Source organism: Lates calcarifer, linkage group LG1 (assembly GCF_001640805.2).
Source record: "Lates calcarifer isolate ASB-BC8 linkage group LG1, TLL_Latcal_v3, whole genome shotgun sequence".
Lineage (NCBI taxonomy): Eukaryota > Metazoa > Chordata > Actinopteri > Centropomidae > Lates > Lates calcarifer.
The window spans coordinates 4,039,463-4,055,990 of NC_066833.1; the positions used below are offsets into that span (position 1 = coordinate 4,039,463).

At 40.1% G+C, this 16,528-nt stretch overlaps 1 protein-coding gene across 1 annotated transcript in view; it reads left to right on the forward strand.

Moving 5' to 3' along the window:
- Nucleotides 1-16,528, forward strand: part of LOC108902464 (diacylglycerol kinase beta) — a 117,012-nt gene that overhangs the window by 4,144 nt on the left and 96,340 nt on the right. The window contains 1 exon segment of the mRNA XM_051065722.1: nt 4,473-4,586. The gene's annotated coding sequence lies outside the window, so the exon portion shown is untranslated.

The following is a 16,528-nucleotide window of genomic DNA, read 5'->3' on the forward strand; positions in this document are numbered from 1 at the left end:
GGGACAGTCCTCAGGAAATGAGGTTTGAACCAGGAGACCTCAGCTGCCCCGACAATCCTTCCGGTTCAGTCTGTGTATATTTTTGGAAATTAGCTTGCTGTAGCATTCTCTTTGAAGGGAAATTGTCATGGAAACAAAACAGCAAAACAAGCCCATAATGGAATCTAAGGTTCCCAAAGCGAAGTCTATTGATAGCTCTTGCGGAGTGGAAAACGGACATATCTGGGATGAACTGGTCTGTTTTCCTTTCTTCAACCTTTCATCTCAGCCCCCTAGTTCCCTTGTGTTTTTACTAACGTCAGGCATCTGCGCTTCTCTCAAACGTCATCACATTTGTATTACATGGCTGTTGCTGCATTTATTCTTGGAAATATAAACTGAATTTTGCTCCAAAGCGGGACAGTGTGGTTTGTTTAGAGAGCCCAGTTACGTCACAGTAATTGAGATCTCAGTGAGAGCGTGCTGTGTTTGAGCTGAGGAGGCACTAGAAGGGGCAGATAAATGGCAGACCCTGGGCCTGCAGTCAAACCTGAAAAGAAGCAGTATGTCTATGATACATGCCGGACATTTTCCATCTTGTGAGAAAAAGACAAGGTTTTTTATGCCTGGTGGGTTCAACAGATGTGCCTCTTGTAATACAGGCTATGCAAGGGCTTTTCTAGTTTTGTTCCAGCCATTCAGGTTGTATCTCTCCTTTTATAAATACTGATTTTAATTCACATGGTCAATCTATTCAGAGATATCAAGACTGATCATCCTCCCTTCAGAGAGGCCATGTTACTTCCTACTCAGGCTGTGTTTTAGGTCACTAAAAACTGACCTTTTGCCAACCTCCTTCCAGGCTGAAGATGTTCAGAAAGTCCAATTTCCAGTGTTTTTGGCTTCAGTGTTGTTAGCCTACTGGAACCCGTAATAAGGATTGAGCAACCTGGCTTCACAGCTAGGGGTTTTGTTTTTTTTAAAGAACAATGGAGGAAAACCACCATTTTGATTAATCCCCAGGTAAAATTCCTGCTCAGCAGCAAGCAGCACACAGAGTTAGGGACTAGCTGGTGAACATATTGCATTTAGAGCATTTAGAAACTAAACATATTTCCATAAACAGAACTAAAAGACAGGGAATAGATTCACATAACTTCAAGTCAATGATCGTGTTGCTCTGTAACTGCTGCATTTGTACAAAGTTCATTCAACATATCACCATAAAAGGTGACAACTATTTTTTTTCCTGCTGCTCCAAAGTGGCCAATAACAAAAACAGCTCTTGCAGGTTTTTAGATTTCTTCAACCACAAATCAGATTAGACACCATGTAATGTTTCAAGAACAGCACAGTTATAAATATAATGTAGATGTAGGCAGAAGTGAGTAGGTTAAAGCTATTTCTTTAATTTCTTTTGACATCATCTTAACAATAGACACAAATCTCTTTCTGCTATTTTGTTGCCTCCTTATTCTCCTTTATTATCTGTTTTCTAACATTATTTTAAGATGAGTGTCCCTCAGTATGTCGACTGTCTCATCACAATTGAGCTGAGAAAGCTGGAGCAGACAGGTTCTGCTTTCTGTCGTCGTGTCTCAGAGGTATATCTGGCGCACTCTTTTTGTTTGAATGTATGTGAAATTGATTTAGCGGCTGTAATGATGTGCTCAGTCAAGGCAAATGAGTCAGACAAACTAAAGAGAAGTCTGGTGTGTTTATATAACGTCCACAGGAGGATGAATGAGGGGTGTTTTACAGTGTTCAGCTGCTCAGATGCTTTCATACCCTGAACCTGCTGGATCCTGTCAACAACCTGTTAATGAAGGATCAACAGAAATGCTCAACACTTCAGAGAGGCTGATTTAAATTTCATGCGAGACACTGAACATGGAGCCACTGGTCTTAAACAACAGCCCTAACAAGACAATTATGCTCTGTCTCACTGTCTCTCACACACACATATCAGATTAATGTCAGGTTCCTGAAGAGATGGGGAGGATGAGAACAAGATGCGAACACCGCTCAAGTGTCGCACAATTAATCTACAGGGAGAATTACAATGCAGTGATAGTCATGTGTGACAGGATTTAAATGACAGAGGATTGACTCTCTCCTGGAGGGAGGAGTCAAGTGATGAATGTTTCCCACGGGCAAACTTGAACTTTGATAAATTAGCATAGTGCAGGGCACTAAGGCTTCCTCCAGTGGAAATAAAGACCTTCGCTTTTTTGCTCAATCAAGCCTCTATATTTTTGTGTAATACTTCAGTTTCAGTACCTGCAAAACTATTGACATTCACATCAGCCCCAGCTGTACTTTGTGTTTCTTGCTAATCAGCTACTAACAGCCCTTTACCTGCATTGGAGAACATGTTTAGTGACAATGTGTGAAAGCAACTGTCAACTTCGACACTGACTACAGGTTTTACATTTGGGTTGTGCCTTTTAAAATACAATGAGTGCAGTGGTGCGAACACGCCTAGAAATAACAGTGAGGTGAAACCCAAAGCTGTTTTCAGTATCTCACTGTACTGAGGCAGAAGAATGTAACACTAAGTAAATGACGGCACTTCCTGTCAGTCTGCGTGTGTGTGAACACAAGCTGCACTGGTGTTATGACGGTTAAATACCAGAAGTTGTTTGTGTGGGTATGTGCACTGCAAGAGGGTGCACCAAAATATCATATGAGAATGAAGGAATCTAGGTGAGAGTTCTGATGCAGATAATAGATCAGAAAGAAACATTTTGTAAGTAATATTAATTTCTTTTCAGTTTGAAATGATCAGTCTAAGAGGTCATTTTCTACTTCATCTAATCTCAAACAATTAAAATACCTCAGCTATATTTAGAACTGTTTGCATCTTCTGTATTCTCTTTAAATTAGCATTTCATCAAGGTTTTAAGTCAATAACAGTAAACAACCCCCCAGATGTTGTTTTAAAAGTGGCATATCAGTCCTAATGAAATGCTGTGAAACAGTAGAGCTTAGCCAGCAGGGATGGATGCAGTAATTTATTCTCTTGTATTTTCTCTCCTAGGCAGCTGGGATAGGTGGCACAAATATAGCGTTTTAATTAAAAACTGCTGAGACACAGCGATCCTGGAGGAAGACTTGGCAGTCGCTGACAAGTCTTCCCATTCCTATGGTGTGTAGGCAGCAGCACGCTATGGTGCGCCTAATTCAGTCGAAAAAAACCAATAACAGGAACCCAATTATTACCTTTACAGGGAGCCAAAATTCTCTCCAAACTCTCTTGTTGTCTGCTGCTCTTGTGAGTTTATTTTAGTCTCTTTTCGAGTTGTTGCAGGGTCTGATGAAGTCGTGCAGGGTAACAACAGTTTGATATATTGATCAATAAGTCACCCCTCGTAGATGAGACTTCCAAAACCTTCAAATAAATGATTAAAAATGCTTTATGTAACTGACGTATTTAGATCTTTTTATCTTTTTTGGAAAAGCTGGACCTCATTTTTGTTCAAGTAAATAATCCCCTTGTCATAGATTGCATATGTCTACTGATTGTTACCAGAAAAACAGCAAATGTCTTTCTTCTAAAAACTGTCTAAAAATGTGCACCATTATTTCTGCCTTTTCATACCACGTACTTTCAGGGCAGCTATAAACACGTTTGTCATCTTGATATGATCAAACAAGACTGGGCCCCCAAACTTTAAGTTCATTTTAAAACTGTATCCAGCATGTTTCTGCATTTGGTTATGTTGTGTGTATTTGAGGTGATGCCTTTTTTACAGGTGTGATTTCAACAATAACTACAACTATCAAGTGATTGAATATTTAGTTTCCACGTGCATAGCTGCAAGTCCTGTGTCTAATCCTTTGTCCTTTTAAATATCGTAGGATTGTGTTTATTTCTTTTTGTGTATTTTGTGTATCGTAACATTACTATAATATATTATATAATATAAACGTCTGAGCTCATATGAGTGTAGCACTTTATTGGCCATGGAAATGCCTCTGTCAGGGTAACATGATTTTACAAAGTGCTGCCTCATTCCCAAACAGCATTTGCACTCTCTGGTACCGAGGCACTTAATGTACGCTCATATTACTCCGCAGCCCTGCAAATATTCACTTTCTCTACCATTCACTTCAATTGAAGCCTGCATGACTGACAAATTAAAGCATGCATTTCCTGTGCTGGTGCACTGTGAAGCTGGCTCTAATAGACGCAACTGTCATCAGTGAAATCACACCATCTGCCAATAGAAACGAAACTCAAGACTGCATTGAGATTATAGCATTCTAGCCAATTAAATTGGGTTGATGTGAGGTGTCAGCATTTGTTTGCCTTGCCAGACAATTCCATGTTATTCACCATAAAGTCAGATATTTCAGAGCACCCTGGAGGCCTAGGGGATTTAAAGTCCAAATGAAAATCACATTTAGTCATAATAATGCTAACAGGTTTTTATATATTGTTAATACTGGTCTGGTACTGGAAATATAACAAATGGTTCTTTTTGTCTCAGCCAGCTGGAAGGGCGTGTCAGACAAAGCAAACAAACGAGCCATGGGCAGACGGTGTGTTTTTGGTGGTACTGAGGAGTAAGGAGCGGTGAACTGGACAAGAGGCACAATTGCAGGTAAGTTTATATACCTGTTTAATGTGCTGCAGCTGAGCAGGTAATTATCTCCTTCTTATCTAACTTAGCCTAGCCTGCAGACTGATGTTAGCTGTGGACTTTTCCTTGGTGAATGTTTGTTTGGTGACTAATTCAACAAGCTGAGGTGCAGGACAAGACATGTGTTCATGTTTGTTAGTTAGATCAGAGGGAGACTTCGGCAGCAAAACTATTGTTGTTCTAGTTGTTCAGGCTGTTTGACTGGCTGTATCCAAATAATTTCCCCTTCTACGTAGATGGACACCTGAATGGTATTTTGTTGAAGTAATGCACATCTAGGGGAAAAGTCAGGTGACACTGAAACAGAGTGACATCCAGATCCCCTCCCTTTTTCCAGAGTACACCCCACAGAGTACACACCAGAAATGAGAAATAAGGGAGGAGGGAGGAGATCTGGGTGAATGGATGGGTCAACAAAACATTAGATGTTCACACACAAGCTCGCTGTTTGTTTCCTGTTTCCAACAGACAGACAGTGTTGTTTTGTAAAGCATAACTACAATTGTTACTTCTTCCATGTTCTTCGTTCTAGAGGGAATGGACAAACAACATATTTTGTCTTTTAATTTGGAGGACTTTTTAAATAAGGCTCAGGGGTAGGTGAGGAGATTGGCCATGCAGTCTTATGCTCGAAAGTAGTTCCATGATTAAATGGAGCTTTGAAGCAAAGAATTTTAATTGTTTTTTTTTTTTTTTCCAAATGAGTTGAGTTCCTCAGGAAATCAGTTTTGCCCTACTTGAAATCTTGCTGATTTAACCAGATGTGCCTCATCACCAGAGGACCAGCAGAGAGGCATTTTGATGAAAATGTATCTCAGTATCTCCACTGAGGAAGAAGTAAATAAACTAATACTTGTATCATCTTCAGTATAAAATAAACAGCATATTTAGCATTGTTTGTTATCAGCAATGCTGTAAATCGTAATATGACACATGAGGAAAAAGCATTGCTGTTTCTGTTTATTTTCTGTTTTTCAACTCTTCAGTTTATGGGGATATTTTCATCGGGGTTGCCTTCTCCTCTGTAATTGGTTATCTAGACTTCCACAGTGGGGCTTGTACACTAAAGCATGCTAATCACATTAAGAGTGCAGCTTTTGGGCGATGGAAGAACAGTACATGAGTGTGTTTACTCCCAGCAGCTGGAATACATCCACGACCAGCAGCGGAAATGAAAGAAAATGATCCAGGATGATCACATAAGGCTTAAGGGCCAAACTAATCAGATGACCATTCAGCTGGGGATTCACTAATTTGCTAATTGCCCATTCAGCCTTCTCTTTTCCTCTTACAACACTGTCTGTGTACTTCTGATATGAGGGACAGGGTGTTTCACTGATGTTTGGGTCAGCATCTGTCTCATTATTTCTCATTTCTGGTGTGTTGGAAAAAGGGATTTGTCTTGATTATATCAAAATGTGTTTCCAGAGAAAGGGCATTGCAAGGTCATGAATATAAAACTTTTCATCAGTTAGACATGGTAGCGGATACAGTGATGTACAGTAATACTCAATATAAGAGCAAGACTTGTGACAATATAATAACATGTATTTTTAATGTTATGTATTCTTTCAAAGTAAATTTAAAAATTGATAATTTTTAACTCCGGTAAAAGTTTATTTAAATGTAACTGTTCATAATGATATTGAGTGTATCTCTAGAAACATATCCTGTTCACACATTCAGCTCTGCTGGGTAATATCTAGAAAGGTTCAGGTTTGCTGTGCATGTGTGAAAACAGCTCAAGAGGCTTCTTTAGATTTGCTTGGCTGGTGGGGAGACACAGGATATTTAACCTCTGAGGGGTCGTTATTGAAGATTCTGATGTTACTTGGTTCATTGGCGCTCCTGGCTATTGCGACAACAGTCACTGGAGTCAGATGAGGCCGCCTTGTAGTTGTTGAGATATTTCAAGTGTAGGCTTATCAGATTGACATTCCCATCCCCAGGGCCACACTGCTAATGGGGACAAAAACTGAATAGTCCAAAGTCCAAATGGAAAAATAAGTTGAATTGTGATGTGTTTGTGTGTGATGTATTTATGATGACGATGTACAACTGGTGTGTGTGCATGTCTACAGTATAATCGCATGTGTCCTTGTGTGATTGCGGGTGTCTCTACAGTACACTGGGGATCATGGTTTGGAAGAATGGCAAATGACTGATTTGAATGTCAAATTGTTGTGAGCACAAAGGTCTTTGTGACATTTCCATTTCAGAGCAGTGAACTCTGCCATTCTGCAGTCTGCTGCTGCTGTTATAGTCTGCCCAGATGTCCACTGTCTGCTAATAATACAGATAAACCTCAGACCTCTGCTGCTGACTGCTTGCATCTGCTCATCTCACTTCATTTTCACATTAAGGAGAACCTGCAGCTCCTGCCTTCACACTTTCAGAGAGGGTGGCCTGAAGAAAAGTGAGGTTTACAGCCTGAGGAAAAACACTTCTCAGGTTGCCGGTCTACAGCTTGATAAAGTGGTAGAATCTCCCACCTCTATCCTACACTGCCTCTCTCAGGAGTGACCAACAATTCTGTCTACATTGCCAAGTTCAGGCTCAGCTTAATAATTTATGAAAGGCCTTAAAATGGTTTTTCTGAGGAGTGTAAGAAATGTTTTTTAAATGCTACAAAGCTTAATAAAAAATGTATGACATGGAAGGAAAGAAGGATAAAAAACCAGTAGCAGAACATGTGTGAAGGTAGAGAGGCAGTGTAGCATCAGGGACTCTAACTGGTCATCTGGAGCAGCAGGAGTTTTCCCGGTGGGCTGTTTGACCTGCCGGGCTGGCGGGGAAATGAAAAGATAAAATGTCCCATGCTGAGTGAGCCTCTCGTGAGCCTATCTTTGTCCCTCCACCAGCCTCTCCATTGTTCCTTATAAACTGAAATGATAGTTGATAGTCTCATTATAATATATATATATATATATATATATATATATATATATATATATATATATATATACCGAGAAGGGGGGTTAGCTTGACCAATTAATATGAAGATATGAAACTGAGAATTGAAAACAAATTGAAAGTAGTCCCTTGAGACTGATTGATTACCTCTGGTTTTCTTGCTTATAAGTAAATGAGGTGGACAAAATATTAGAAACACCTTGCCACGTTTCTGTAAAACATTGGTTACTATGATAAAGACTGAGAGATGGGGGTATGGGGTGTACTCTAGCAACCTTCAACTTTACACTTCATTAGGCATTGTTGACTAGCTGCAGTAGAAGTAATGGAGATGAAAGGTGGAGAATCTGAAGCATTTTAAAACATCACAGAATTGAAAAGCAGACACTGGACAAAACTAACGTCTGCTGATAGTCAAAGTTCAGGGGTTAGGTTTTGTTCAGACAGGTTCTTTTTAAAGAGGAGGTGCAGTGTAAGTGAGAACTGAGGTTGTTCCAAACATTTCTCTGAGAAGTATTTATTTAATGCCATGCTAGCTGCTAGCTTTGTGATGATGCATTGATGTAAATTTATTGTTGGAATTTAGTTTAACTTTGCAGCATTTGTAGCATATTTTTGTTATGAATGCATGAGTAGACAGTCAGTCTCAAAACCATCCAAGTATTTGACTATATGTTCAAATTACATGTAAAGAAACAACTTTATAAGAGATCAAAGATGACAGCCAGATTACCTCAGTGTTGGTAAGACTCCAGTTTACTCTTCTTTTACTTCAGACATGGTGCTTATTACTCTGTGTTTTGCACATTCAAGCAGCTGCAAATTTGGAGGTCTAATGCATTGGAATATTTTAAATCCAATTTATGCATTTGTTTGAAATTAAAGATTAAATAATTGACGTGGACCTTTTGAATTATTCAAAGGGTGCTTGGGAAACTGAGGTCAGCAGGATGAGGCCACAGATCTGTAGTGCAAATTTCATACATTACCATGTTGTAAAAACTCAAGGGAGAGTCTACAACAGAGGACACTGAGTGGGCAAAGGATACACAGGTGGCACAGGGATAAAGTACTCTTCATTTAGTATTCTTTTTAAATTACATCTGCCCCAACAAGTTTACCAATCTACATGAAACCTGAATTTCTGCTCCTACAGCGGTAGGGAATATGCCCCCAACTGTTAAACATCACCACAGAAGAATAACTAACTAAACCTTTTATGATGTGACAATACTATGGTAAAGGTTTGGTTGGTTAAAGGCACAAAAACAATTTGGTTAGGTCAAGTGAAAGATCATGGTTTGAGTTAAATCAGATACTTTAAGTTTAGGGGACCTTTGTCACCATGGTTACAATAATAAACACGTGGTTAAGGTTATAGAACAGTCAGTCAAGGTTAAAGGAAACAGCATTGACTGTCATTTTGAAACACTGTCCATCATTTGTCGACCTATCCACGCCACGATAAAGGGGACTTTGATGTGTCAGCTGACTTCCTCCTTTACTTCTGTCATTCCTACGACCACCAGAGGGCATGGTCACTGGAACGTGAAAATGTTTTTTCTACTGAAGGGACTGAAGCCATCTCACGAAGATAAAAATGTGTATGTTCTCTTGCTGTATTTGTTACTGCAAATTATCAGAGCTGTAAAACCATCCTCACGTCATGCACTACAGCACGCTGATTTTTTTGGGCAGCTGTTTAGAATTCTTCAAAACTTTGGTTTGATTCATATTGCATGGTGCACATTCATTACTGTCCATAATATAACAGATTTCATCCTCTGAATATGCAGCTAAATTCTTCCTTCCACTCTGTGTTCAACTCATCATGGTTGAGGAGCACGGCTTGTGTTTTCTCATTAACAGTCAGCATGTGAAAAGTGGAGTGGCTCAGTGGCATCAGAGAGGGATTTACCTCGTAGGATCAAAGCCGTCCTTGATATTAGTGTCCTTCAGTGCCTCCTCTGCATCCCAGCAGCCCCCACATCCACCCACAGGAGTCAGCCATCTGGGATGATTTCAAGAGTATGTGCTCCAGATTAAGATTAATGAGCATAGGAAATCACTGCATTGTTTCACCATGACATGTACATAAACTACATATGCATTATGTTTTATTTGGCTATATATGTGTGTGTGTGTGTGTGTGTTTTATATATATATATATATATATATATAAAGCTGTTATCCTGCACACTGACCTACATTATTCACCTCCACAATATCTGTCAGCCTTAGTTCACATCGACAGTTACTTTACATCTTAAGTGCTGTTTGGAGCAGCCAGGGAGCTGCTGCATTAACACACTGATGATGGAAGAAAGTCATGTACTGATATTATTGGGCCAGAAAATGTCATGACTGACATAAGATAAAGTCAGTCAATAAATTGATTTTCAGCGATTCGCTTTGTCCACAGTGTCAGCAGATGAAGAAAATGTTTATTCCTATAAGCAGCAGATAGGCAGCTTCATCACTCTGCCCCAACAGAGCCTGCTTGTTAATTAATGAATAAAAAACTGTGCCCTAGAGTGCATTATAAATAGGAATTTCTGCTTGCCTCTGCTAATGTTGACTTCATTTCAAAGATGCTTGCAAAGCCATGTTGTGTTTCTGGGTGACACTGACAAACAGTTTCAGTTAAGAATATAGAATAATTATCACATTGGCTTTCATCAATCAAATAGATTTCTTTCTGTGTGTTAAAAATCAGATATTGTAGTGTGGGAGCTCAGAGTGATAGCTCAGTATTAACTCATCCTAATGCCTCTTCTTCCCAGAGGAAATCCAGACTACTCAGTATTCCAGATATGAATCCCCTTATAGACTGGTTTGATGTATCTGGATTGGTTGCGTACATTACAGCAGTTCAGTAAAAAGGCAGAACAGAGCTGGACTCATACAGGCTAACATACAACTCCTGGTTTCTTTTCTTTCTTGCAAAGGCCTTTCAGACCCAAGTTTTAGGTCTGCATCATTGTATTTACAGTCAGTAATCACCTCTCTATGTAGCAGGTTTTATAGAGAGCTGATGTGAAACCTGGAGGATGGAGCTTGTGTTGGGGACGTCTTCATGAGAGGGAAACTTCTAATCAGAGGGTAGATTGGAGATGGCTAGACATCAGTTAAGGTGGTGAAGGGGTGGAGCTGGATCACACAACATCACGGTGCTGAAATGACGGCTGAATAACAGCAGAGAGTGAGAACACTTTTAAACCTAGACAGCCTACAAGTGATTGGCTCAAGGCAAGTGTGTCAGGTTGTGATGAAATGAGTGGGTGGGGCTTAGACATAGCAGGAGAACTGTGCTTGTGACACAGATGGCATGTGTGGGGAGTTTCATTTGTAAAAACTCATCTAATATTGTTGTTTATTGTCTGAACATTCACAGGCTAAACGTCACAGCACAATGAAGACGAGTTGAGTCCATGAGCGAGTTGAGGGGTCACTGTTCTGACATTTTAGACAACCGATATTATAGGTAAAAAATGGGGGAGAAAAAACTTTAGAAGACAGCGTCTGTGAGTTACAATGCCCAGACTGCTGTGCTTTAAATTTTTATGGGAGCTGTCCTTCCCTCTGTGCTCTCAAACTAATCTTTGTTAGATCATGAAATTTTCAGTGTCTAATTCCAGTTTTTGTTATGGATGGTAATTTGTTTTTAAATATGCAAAGTAAACCTTAGGAATATGCTTAATTTTATTCAGAAAGATGAAAACGAAATGGATGAATGTTAATTTACACTGAATAACAAGGGCTGATGGTGGCATACTGTACTGTGCTGGGTTTAGATTTAGCCTAAACATGAGGGATTCACAGAACACATGCATGTAATGCAGCATAATTTCATCTCATTGACATCAGCCTCACTGTTACTGTCCTCTTTACTTTATTAATTTAGTGCAAGAGGGTACATTTCCCACCGTTGCTGCTTCACCCTAAAAGCATTCGTGTAGTGAGATAAGGGGTGACTTTTATTGTGAAGCAGCCCAAGGAAACAAAGTGTATTTGTCACGCTGTACAACTGTGGTTATTGATTGACTTCTTTATCAAAGCAACATGGGTTTGTTTGCCTGCACTGTAAATGGACACAACAGTTGCTCTTCTGTTGTGTTTCTGACAAACTAGCTGCTGTCTGGGACCTGTTGTATGAAACTGCACTTGCTGTAAAGACTAAAAATCTTCAAGCTTTACAGTTTGAATGTACATTTCTGTTAGTTTTCTGAATTCAAAGATTTTATATTTTGCAAAAATCCTTAAAACTGGATGCTTTTAGATGAACTCACCTTGTCTGAGACTATTAAATAATCCTCCATGTGTATGCCTGTTCAGAAACGACTGCTGGCTGATGGAGGAATGAATGTTTGATGTCAAGGCCCTCATACAGGAAAAAAAACAACCCACTCTTTTCAGTAATTGAGTCGTCAGCCACTTAGCAGCCGTGAGTGTGCTCCATTATGAAATGTGCACAAATGTTACCAATGGCTGTGGAGAGCTTCCCTGACTGATTTTTGCGAACTCTTTGATTCATACGTTGCGGGGGAGGTGTTGTTGCAGATGAATGGAGCGCAGATGAGTAGGTTGGACAGACGGGGAGGTGTATGACTACTGCTGCTATTATTTTCCATAAGCTATCAAGGATGAAAAAAAACAGTCATGTTTCTGGGTGAGAAACAGCTGAATGTGCTCAAGAGTTGAACCAATGGAGCGGAAAATCTTTTAAGTGTTGTTGTGTTGTTATTGTCCCTCTTCAGCTGCCTTGCTCTCTTTAAGCCAGCACATCTGTTTTTGGTCCATTTATTACTGCTTCCCACTTCCTGTTTTGCAGTTCTTATATTGATTCTTATTGTGTGTGTGTGGTGGTGTGTAGTCAGCGATGTGGTGAGGTGTGTGTAGATGGCTTGTTTCTACATGTATAATCGTCCACAACTCAAATGGTAAAGACGCTGATGATGAAACTGGCCCCTTCCTTGTTGTGGCATATTGACAATGCTGCTCTGTGGTAACGAAGAAAAATGTGAAGTTGAGAGGAAGTGAAACAGCAGGCTGCGGTGCAGACCCACGTGGAGCCCTCTCTAACTCAACAGTTACAGAGGGTCCCCGACGGTAAAACAAAGAACCAGAGTCTGTTGCAGTAGATGCGTCCTCTGTCTGTCTGCCTCATAGCAGGTGTCACATGAAACTGACTGACTTGTGACCTTCACTCGGAGCGTTGCATCTTTTAAATCTACTCACAAACCACTGATGCTGTGATGCTTTTGATGTTGCAACTGCTGCTTCTCCCTGTGATGAAACCAGCCCAGAGTCTCTCATCACTTGAACGGTTAAAGCCACCTGTGTCCAAGCCCACACACTTCAGGTTTGATAAATGGGGAAAAAACAGTCAATCAGGAAACTGTAGAGGAAGTTTCTTTTCGAGATTTGCTTTCTTTCTTTCACTGCACAAAGAGGTGATTTGTTTCTGTTGTATTTCCCCCTTTTTAAAACTGACTCAATAATGGCAAATGGTAAACAACTTAGTAACAAACAGCAGACAGACACAGAGAGCAGCTGGTGAACATTTCCCTTAGGAGATGGTGGAGACCAAAAACAGAGCAAAAAGAGAGGGAATACTGGACTTAGATTCACCAAGTGGCCACAAACCTGACTCTAAATGAATGATAATGTTGCTCCATAACTACTGGATGTGTAAATAAGTGTGACTTCAATGCTGGACAGAAACAGAAGCACTTTCTACACTGGAAAAAAATGATAATAATATAAACGGTAAAATAATTTTGACCTAACTTATAGGAAGGGGGTTGGTATAAAACATAAAATCCTTCTCATAATCTTTTTAATGAGACTTATAATCGAAATATCCCAAGCTAGTATGTAAACCAATCTGCTTTTTATTACAAAAGTGGCAATATTCTGCTATTTTTATTCTGTTTGTCTGCCTCTCAAATTAAGCTGAGGGCCATTTGTTTTTGCTGTTTTGCAGTTTAAGCCCCTTATTTCTCTCATTGCCGATGGCTTGATGTTCAAGTTTCAATTAGTGGAATGTGACTTTATCCCGACCATGTGACCTTTGCCTTTACAGTTACGTCATCATCATGGCTGATATAGAGCAGGCCCTTCCTTCCCTCCTCTGACCGCCTCAAATCCACCAACCAGCGGTTGAAAGTTATCAGCGAATGTCAGACATTCTTTGGGAAGTGGTAGAAACTTGGACCGCATTGTGTTTTTCTCGTCCAACACAATCACATTCCTCTGGGCTACTTAGGAGAACCAAGGCAGCAGGAGAGCCAATTTCCCTTTCAAGATTAGTTTGTGCCCTGTAGGTTTTTCGCTTGTCCTTCCACTCGTCAGGATTTTCCCCATCTTTGGGTTGTGGCTTCACAGTGCACCCTCTGCTCATTCCTCTTTTTTCTTTTAAACCAATCCCTCTCTCCTCTGCTTTGTTTGACTGCTGTTCTTGTATTATATGGAGTGACAAACTGAACTGAAGTTACAAGAGCCTGGTGTAACTTCCAGACGACAGGATGATGGAAATATGAGAATGAGGGGAGGAGGAGGAGAGAAGAGAGGAGAAAAAATAATGCACACTCCTCTTGTTTCTCTGGGGATCAGCCTCTTTTAGCTCACATCTACAGTGGCAGGAAGTGATGCAGGATTCTGTGAAATGAGGCGACAGCACATGTGAAAAGAGAAAGAATCAAAGAAATGTGTGTGTTAGTAATGTTAGTGTTATGAGAAGCTGTGTGGAAAGGGAGGGAGGACAAATGGATGGACCCTACTGGCTTTATTCATCAATGACTTTACTACAGAAATAGCCAGCAGCACAACAACAGGCCGACACATTGCAGTGACACCTTTAGAGTTGTGTGACATACTGTGCAGGATGTACTCTGTGTGTGAGACTTTGTGTGTGGGTGTGTGAGGGGGAGAGACAGAGAAACAGAGAGAGAGAGAGTAATGGGGAGACCTACAGAAGAAAGAGATAAAACATACAAATTAAGAAAGAGGAGGAGCTTGGTCGAGTTTTATGTACTGGTTTTCCCTCAGGCTTTGACATATGTTAGTTTTTTTTCCTAAGTAAATGTTTCTTTTTGTCTTGGCCTGAGGGAGTCCTGAATTCTTGCTATTTGAGATTTGTTTGCTTTGTACATGCTAAAGCTTTTTGATTATTGAGTTGCACCCATTTTTTTTGTCTTTTGCTGGATTACATCCTTGATTGTTATACATACACCCTTACAATGTGCATTAGCCATATTATAAAGAATTAAATGCATGGTAATAAAGCAAATTTGAATAGAACTAGAACTGAAAGAGGGTGCAAAGGGGCTGAAACCACAATGACTCAAGGCAACCTGGAGGGTGAGGCCATCTCTGTGTAGTCTAATAAAAGTGTTCTGCCATAAAGTTGACTTTTATGGTGTCTATAATGTTCAGTTTTTTACACTGTCATTGAGGTGATAATTTAATTTTATTCTTTAGCTTTGAGGTGATAGTTAGAGGTGGTGTTGTAGTGGATTGTGTGGACTACTTCAGTGCATCTCCTGTAAGGCTCCAATGATCTCATTCTTTACTTCTCTGCTCCAAATTAAATGACAAAAAATGTTGTTTGTCCCTAACACATGGAAGCATTCTTTGATATGACACGTCTGTCCCTCCTAAAATCATACACTGAAACAAATCAATTTTATGAAGTGACAATGCTATGGCTATAGGTTTAGTTCGGTTTACGCATTTGGCTAGGTGTCGGGAAAGTTCTTGGTTTGACGTGCTTTTCAGGTTAGGGAACAATAGTGATCATGCTCCATCGTGATTTTGTTGACCTATCCATCCACCCTACTATTACTCTTATGTGGACCTTTATGAAGAGGTCCTTTGCTCCTGTCATAATACAGCCACTAGAGGGTGTTGTCACTGGAGCGTAAATGTATGTCATTTTGGAGCTGTTGCTGAAACGACTCTTCGGAGGACAGTCTCCAAAATTATGTGAGATGTTTGACACTTGCCTGGAGAGAGTAGTGTTTTTTCCTGCCTATGTTGAGATGAACACTGTTATTTTAAAGCTATAGTGTGGAACTTTTGTTTCCCCCTTGTGGCAGTGAAAGTAATTCTAATCCGCATTTGTCCTCACTGTTGATCACTTTCTTTTTTAGACTATAATCCTTTCTTTTTTGTCTGGAGCATCAGAAACGCTTCCTAGGTTGCTGAAGCCTTCTCCATCTTCGTTGTTATGGTTGCTCCCCTCCTCAGCTTTGGCAAACTAGTTGTTACTGGTTGATGTAAAACACTGCTACCGGTCAGTGCGCAGACTTAAGACTCCGGTCTGCTCTGAAATACAGAGAGATTTACCTGGTGCTGATGAGCTTAATCAACACTGTGTGTGTGTGTGTGTGTGTGTCATTTTGCCACAAGGGCTTGAATTTAATTGATATTCATTTATATGGAAAATGACTGCACTCCAGCTTTAAATGCTTCTTTTTAAAATGTATTTCTTTTTCATTTATTAAATTGTACAGCGCCTGTTTGTGTATTTTTTTGTTCTGACAGACCGATGTGAAAAGTTGAGGCTTTTTGGAGGTAAAAAAGCAACATTTCAGTAAATCCTTTTGCGTCTCAGTCACAAGTGGTGAAGTTTCTCAGAGATGAGGTAGATGAGGTTTGAAGTGTTCTCTGCAAAACCAAAAGTCACAAATAATGATATGTATTAATCTATTTTCTCTGTTCACTGATATTCACTGTAGAAACAAAACACCAAAAAAAGAGACAGATTTAACCCTCCAGAAGGTGAAATGAAGGAGGAAAGAAGACTCATTTGCAGCTGTTGATCAGTGAGTCAGAAAGAGGGAAGAAAGCGAGAGAGGAAACTGAACACAGGGGGAAGCAGAAACACACACACACACACACAGAGAGAGAGAGAGAGAGAGAGAGTAACCATGCGCACATGAGAATCAGAGAGACTGAACGAGAGAGAACAGAGAGGGTGAGGGAGG